This window comes from Sinocyclocheilus rhinocerous, unplaced genomic scaffold, assembly GCF_001515625.1.
Source record: "Sinocyclocheilus rhinocerous isolate Xijiao unplaced genomic scaffold, SAMN03320098_v1.1 scaffold1956, whole genome shotgun sequence".
Classification (NCBI taxonomy): Eukaryota; Metazoa; Chordata; class Actinopteri; order Cypriniformes; family Cyprinidae; genus Sinocyclocheilus; species Sinocyclocheilus rhinocerous.
The window spans coordinates 919,855-926,482 of record NW_015638932.1 but is presented as its reverse complement, the minus strand read 5'-3'; the positions used below and the strand labels follow the sequence as shown (position 1 = coordinate 926,482).

The 6,628-nt window shown below is 35.1% G+C and overlaps 1 protein-coding gene across 1 annotated transcript in view; it reads left to right on the top strand.

Moving 5' to 3' along the window:
• Positions 1-6,628, top strand: part of LOC107750057 (partitioning defective 3 homolog B-like) — a 177,748-nt gene that overhangs the window by 39,088 nt on the left and 132,032 nt on the right. The gene's annotated exons all lie outside the window — the stretch shown is intronic.

Below are 6,628 nucleotides of genomic sequence, written 5' to 3'. Positions count from 1 at the left end.
AAACGTACTTACAGACTGTGAGTCAGAAGCGCCAGACTGTCCTTGAAAGTTAGAATCGCCCCACTTTATAGAAACAGACAACAGTTAAAGATGATACAGAGGATGATTGGCAGCGTGACAGATGTCAGTCAGAGCTCAAAGGACCACCCTCACACCTGCTGTACAGACATGAGAGAGAAAAGACACAAGAGATGGGTTAAATTGTCATTTTAGCTTACAAACACAAATAAACATGCAGCATGTACTGTATACTGCATGCTGCAGAGACATGAAAACATGATAAATTAAAGAATGATGTAATATATATTTTATTATTTTATATTATATATATTATGGTTTATATTATTTTAATATAAACATTATATATGTATAATAATAAAAAAATTAACGTATTTATTTTGACACATTTGTCCCCATAAAGTTGATTAGGGTTGTAATGGTATGAGATTTTCACGGTATGATAATCGTCTCAGAAAATATCACGATTTCACGGTTATCACATATATATTGAACAATAATTCTTATCAGTAACAATGACTCTTAAAAGAACAAGAGCAAGTTATTTGAGTGAACAAATCCTTTATTACAACAAACTTGAAACCATTTTAATGAAATTATTGAAGTCTCCCTTCTGAAAAAAAATAAATAATAAATTAAAAAAATATATAAAATAAATAAAGCTGTACACCTTATGTATATCTAAATCACACTTTAAAATGTTATTAAATGAAAATTTACAACTCCTTTTATTTTTGGCAAAGTTAAAACATGGACAAACATGATATTCCTTGAAAACAATGTGTAAATTATTTTATTATAAAGAATATTATTATTGTTGTTATTATAACTTTGAAGTACATTGTACAATGCTAATATATTTCTGTCATAATTTAAAATTAAATCAAACTTTTGTTTTGACGGGTTGTAGCGGACATTTGAGTTTCAGAGTGTATTTGACAATGTTTTTTCTCAAATAAAACTAGGAAATGTTTATTTACGTTTTCTCTCAGTGCAGCTCTGCTGATGTTCATATTTATGTATCTTAGACGCTGAAAACACCATTTATGTATGCGTACTTCAGTATGCAGTACGTTAGTGACTTTGCATCTAAAATATTTCTACTTGTTTTTTGGTCGAGCACCCAGTTGAGATCGATGTGCGTGCTTTTGCCTGCTCTTCAGTGTATTTGGTGTAATGCAATGTGTTCCAGATTGCGCGTTTTACGTGACATCCTCGTTATACTGTAAATTCCATGTTCACGACTGCACCTGGATTCCCTCTGTTTCACGGAAATCATACGGCCTTAACTTATAACTTCTTATTAATGCGACATACCTTTATCTGCATGGAGGGATGGTGTCCGCGAATATGAGCGAAGATGTTGGAAATTAGTTGCATGTGCGCGGGTGAGATTTTTTTATTCATTAATTTTTTTAAAAACCGTAGATATTCAAATGTTTACGGTATGATAACCGTGCACGTTCAAACCGTGATAAACCGTCACCCCGGTATATCGTTACAACCTTAAAGTTGATATATATGACAAATATATTTGTCATGTATGATATGATTTTTTTTTTATTTATTCATGACATTACATTTTAATTTTTTTAAAAACCGTAGATATTCAAATGTTTACGGTATGATAACCGTGCACGTTCAAACCGTGATAAACCGTCATCCCGGTATATCGTTACAACCTTAAAGTTGATATATATGACAAATATATTTGTCATGTATGATATGATTATTATTTTTTTTATTCATGACATTACATTTTTCCAATTATATAACTTTTTTTGAAAGATTAAGCTTTACAACGTTTGCATTTAATTTTTTAAAATTCTAAATTGCTTTTATTTTACGGATAGGGTTAGTTTATACTAGTTATAATTAGCTTAAAATGGGTCTGAAGAGAAACACTTAACCATTTAAAAGCATATAAGCTCGTTTTTCTTGTGAGATGATGATGCATTCAAAGATATGTGATCGGTTGTCATGGGTAACACATTCCAACCATGGGTGTCATATTAGTGCGGTGTACTTTAAACAAATTAAACATGCTGTCCATGTTTACTTAGTCAGCGCACAAGGAAAGGATTGTGGAAGGGTTTTTTTCAGATGTAATTATGGAATGGCGCTTTGTTCTGCCATCCAGAGACCATGAGTTTGTTCCTGCTCGAGCCTTAACAGTCCTCAGAAACAGGGCAAATCTGTCTCAGCTCTGACTGTCTCTACGGCACGGCGCTATGATTACAGCGGCATCGATCCCTGACCTACTCGCGCTCATTACACACACACGCTCTCTCTCACGGCTCCCAGCAGCACCTGAGGTGGGTGGCCGCTCATACCTGTCAGACATTGATTACCAATAAAACAGAATTACAGGTTAACAGACTGTCGATCTCAAACTTCTCTTCGAGTTTGGTTCTTGGTGCAAGCTGTTTTTCCTTTTTTCTTTTTTTTTTTTTTTGGTTTTTGGTAATGTTCAACTGCTCTTGGCTGAATATTTTTATTTTTCTCGTAGTGACTCGCCACAGATGGGAATAACTGCAGCATAGAGCCGTGACAAACAGACGACACCTGACTAAAAGAATGTGCCCACTTGACCCCATTTCACATGACAGACCTCTCAGGGGTCAAAGGTCAAGAGGATTCGCCATGCTGTCCTTCATCCTGGAAGTTTAAACCCAGATTTGAGAGCAGTTTTCTTATCACTTTTACAATGCTTAGGGATTGCAGTTGAGTGGGAAACATTCTGAGGCGTGTAGTTAACCCTAGGGCTGCACGATTTGGAGAAAAAATCTAATTGCGATTTTTCTGATCAAAACTGCGATTTGCGATTTAAAATGCGATTTACTACTATTTCATAAAAGAAGTTTTGGCATGCCCTGACATTTGTTTTTTTTTTTCAGTGTCTTAAAAAAATGTTAATGGCTAAAGTCTGATAACACTGTATTCAGCACAAACTGGGCTACAATAATTTGTGAGCAGCATGAAAGTACATGTTTGTGAGAAAACAATGTTTATGCATGGTTAGTGAAAAACAAATTTCAAAGTCACTGAAATAAGGCCATAAAACACATACAGAACGTTTGTTCACAAGACTTTTGAGAATGTGGTAGACTAAGAGTTTTTGCTATAAAATGATGTGAAAATTATCCTGTTCACTTATTTACAGAAAACAATATATTGATTTAACATTTGTAAAACATGTTTTGTGATAGAATGCCCTTATGCAAGGGAGTGACAATGGCCATGAATATTTAGTGATTCACACCTGAGAGACAAAGGGCCTCCCATAATTACTTTTATATCTTGTGGTTTTATATGTTAAAACATTAAACAAACATCCTGGCGTTGTGAGACATTTAGACAATGAAATATCACATATTTCAAAATGTTTCACTTGATTTCAAACATGTAGTCAGGAATTAGAAAAGTCTAACTAGTAAAATGTGTACAAGTTATGTCACAATAACAATAACAACAGATGCAAGTAATCTTAGGCTACTCATCAGAGTTTGTCTATATATATATATATATATATATATATATATATATATTAGTGCTGTCAAAATGAATGCATTAATATATGCGATTAATTTTCTCAGTTTAACGCGTTAAAAATATTTAATGCAATTAACGCAGGGGCGGAGCTAGGTTTGGCCACCCCACTCACAGAGCTGCTAATTTTGTCTATTTTTTTCTTTACAAGAGTTTTGTTTATTTAGACGCAAAACGTCTTTACGACCACATCAAACTGGAGACTTTTCAGATGCGCTCTCCAACTTCGCCCCAGTGCCAGGCGCTAGTCAAACGAGTGCAGAAAAGGTACAAGTGACAATGAGCTTCAGATGAGATGTTGTCAGGCCATATGTCAGTGAAAACTAATTTTTTTGTCTTGTCAGCCGTTATACTGTGCTCGTAGCACGTGCTCTTCAATTGCACGCACAAATGCAGCAGTGCGCTGTGTATTATTTCATAATAAAGCGCAAAAGAAACTATGAGCATGCAATGCCATAGTTACGTCATGAGTTAAGTGATGAAGTTACTAAAAAGGTGATTAAAGCTGCCTTAAAAATGTGCATGCATGTAAGTATTTGTTATATACGAGTCATCTATATTTAATTTAGAATTTATTGTTTGATAAATTTATTCAATTTCTATATATTTCCTACTTGCTGAAGGGCACAGGTAAATGTGACATTTATTATAATGGGTTTATAAAGATTGTTTTAAGTTCACTTAAATTAGAAGTTGTTATTTTTTAAAGTCTAATAAATGTTAAGATTGATAGCTCTCAGTTATACTGTAATGTTGAATGGCTATAGTCAATGGTCAAACTTCCAAATTTCAATTATCAAATTTCATAGAGACATCAGTAGTATTGGTATCAGTGATACTCGCCTTCAGTCATAAAAAGATGCCATTAAACAAATTAGTTTCTACATTAATCTGAAGATTGAATGTGAAATTATTGCATATATAAAAAAGTATATTTAAAAACTTTAATGTTAGGTGGGATTAATCGTGATTAATATATAATCAGAGCATGTGAGCAGAGCATAGCATCATTTTACCAGCTTTGCCCAGTACAGCTGTACTACACCATGTTACAGCACAGTAGCGTGAATCTGATATATTGATACGCAAACAAACCGTGTATGAGCGCTCAACGCACAGATCGTACATTGTATTTATGCACAGACACTTTTCAGTACATTCACGTTGTTTCCACACACATTAAGGATATTGTTTTGATTTGTCATTTGTATATTGCTGTGTTTAATCATTCTGAATGGATCCGTGTACTGTAATAGTGGTCAACTCAAGGAGGTTGGTTTAGGCTCCATGTGATCCTGTTCGGTATCGCAACTTGACTTGTCTACTGTAGGCAACACATACTATACACTATAAATTCTGAGAAGTTTTTACTGTGTTTTATTTATAGTAACAATCCTCTTGACGATTAACCTTGAGCCTGGTGTTTAGTGCCAAGCTCCACCAGGTTCTGCAGGATTGGGAAGATTGATTGGAGTTGAGGGAAACTCTTCATCAAGACACTGCACAGATGTAACACTCCTTTATGGGAATTCATAAACATCACAAAGGTCTGAGAGCTTTCTTATTGTGAGCGTCCTTAGTAAGGTCTTTAGGGTGTAGTTAGTGGCTTACTGTATGTTGGAGGTCTTATGGTGTAGATAAATGATGGCAATGAAGATTATGGTTTAAGAGTTGCTCTAAGGTGGCATACACACAGGATACAAACAAAAAGCTTAAAATATAATGTTTATGGAAAAGGATAGTAAGGATACTGGGACATCTATCCAAACTTTGTCACATAAATGAACTCATCTCAGGCCTGAAAAGAGTCTGGATTTCTGTCTAGGTCTCTTTGATTGGCCTTATCTGTATGCAGAGAAATATAGTTCAATAGCTCAGTGATAAATTTAAAGATGGCCCTGATAAGGTTGAAATATTGCTCAAAAAGCAATACCAACAGCTTTCCTAATGAACTAGCTATTATAGCAGATGTTGCTTTTGGTTCCAGTTAGGGATGTCAACGATTAATCGATGATCGATTAATTGTCGATAAGAGGTGCAATCAATTAAAGCTATCATGGTCGATTAAGTCGTTTAATTTTGGGCTGCGTGCGGCTCATGCGCAAAACACGTGCGAGCGGCTGTGAGTGACGTGACGGTATATAAATACATCATCATTCACTCATAATGTACAAATAAACCCGCGCTCGCTCCGTCTCGTATGCATGCAGGCATGCACTGTCACGATCTAATGCACTGTAAATGTCGGATTTTTAAAAACAAATAGGCCTACCGCAACGCAAAAATTCAAAATCTGACTTTTTCCGGAACAGGATCCAGCAGGATCAAAGTAAGTACTGGTCATAATACTCACATAATAATGTTTCATGTTTCATGTGAGCAACAGTGTGTTTTGCTGCAGCAGCGCCGATGGAAGCGGTTCACTGACTGCGCAGCACAGATTAATTAATTTAAACGACGATCGATCATGGAAATGATCGAAAATTTACATCCCTAGTTCCAGTACCTTAAAAAGACGAACACAAAGTCTGTGTTAATGACTCCCAGAGCATACCAACTTCACCTGAATGAGAGTTTCTGTGCTTGTGTGATCATACCCAAAAGCCTTTTTGATGATTTCTAGTAGCAGACTGAAGGATATGAGCAGTCTTTGCTGCTGGAAGTGTCTGTTTGACAAGCACTGTGCTTGATTTTTTTTTTTTCCTCAGTGCTCTTTTCTTTATCTTTTCAGGGTCAGACTTGCTCTTTCTGTTATTTGCGGCTGGCAGAAGTCATCAGTATTGTGTTCTGTCACTTTTACCAGTACATACAAGATAATTAGTTCTTGTCAGTGTAGGAAGCTACTTTAAAACTGTACATTGAACAACTGTACATGTTACTATATGAATATATTTTAAAATGTAATTTATTCCTGTGATGCAAAGCTGAATTATCAGCATAATTACTCCAGTTTTCAGTGTCACATGATCCTTCAGAAATCATTCTAATATGCTGATAAGCTGACAAGAAACATTTCTTAATATTATCAATGTTGAAAACAGTTGTGCTGCTTCATATCTTT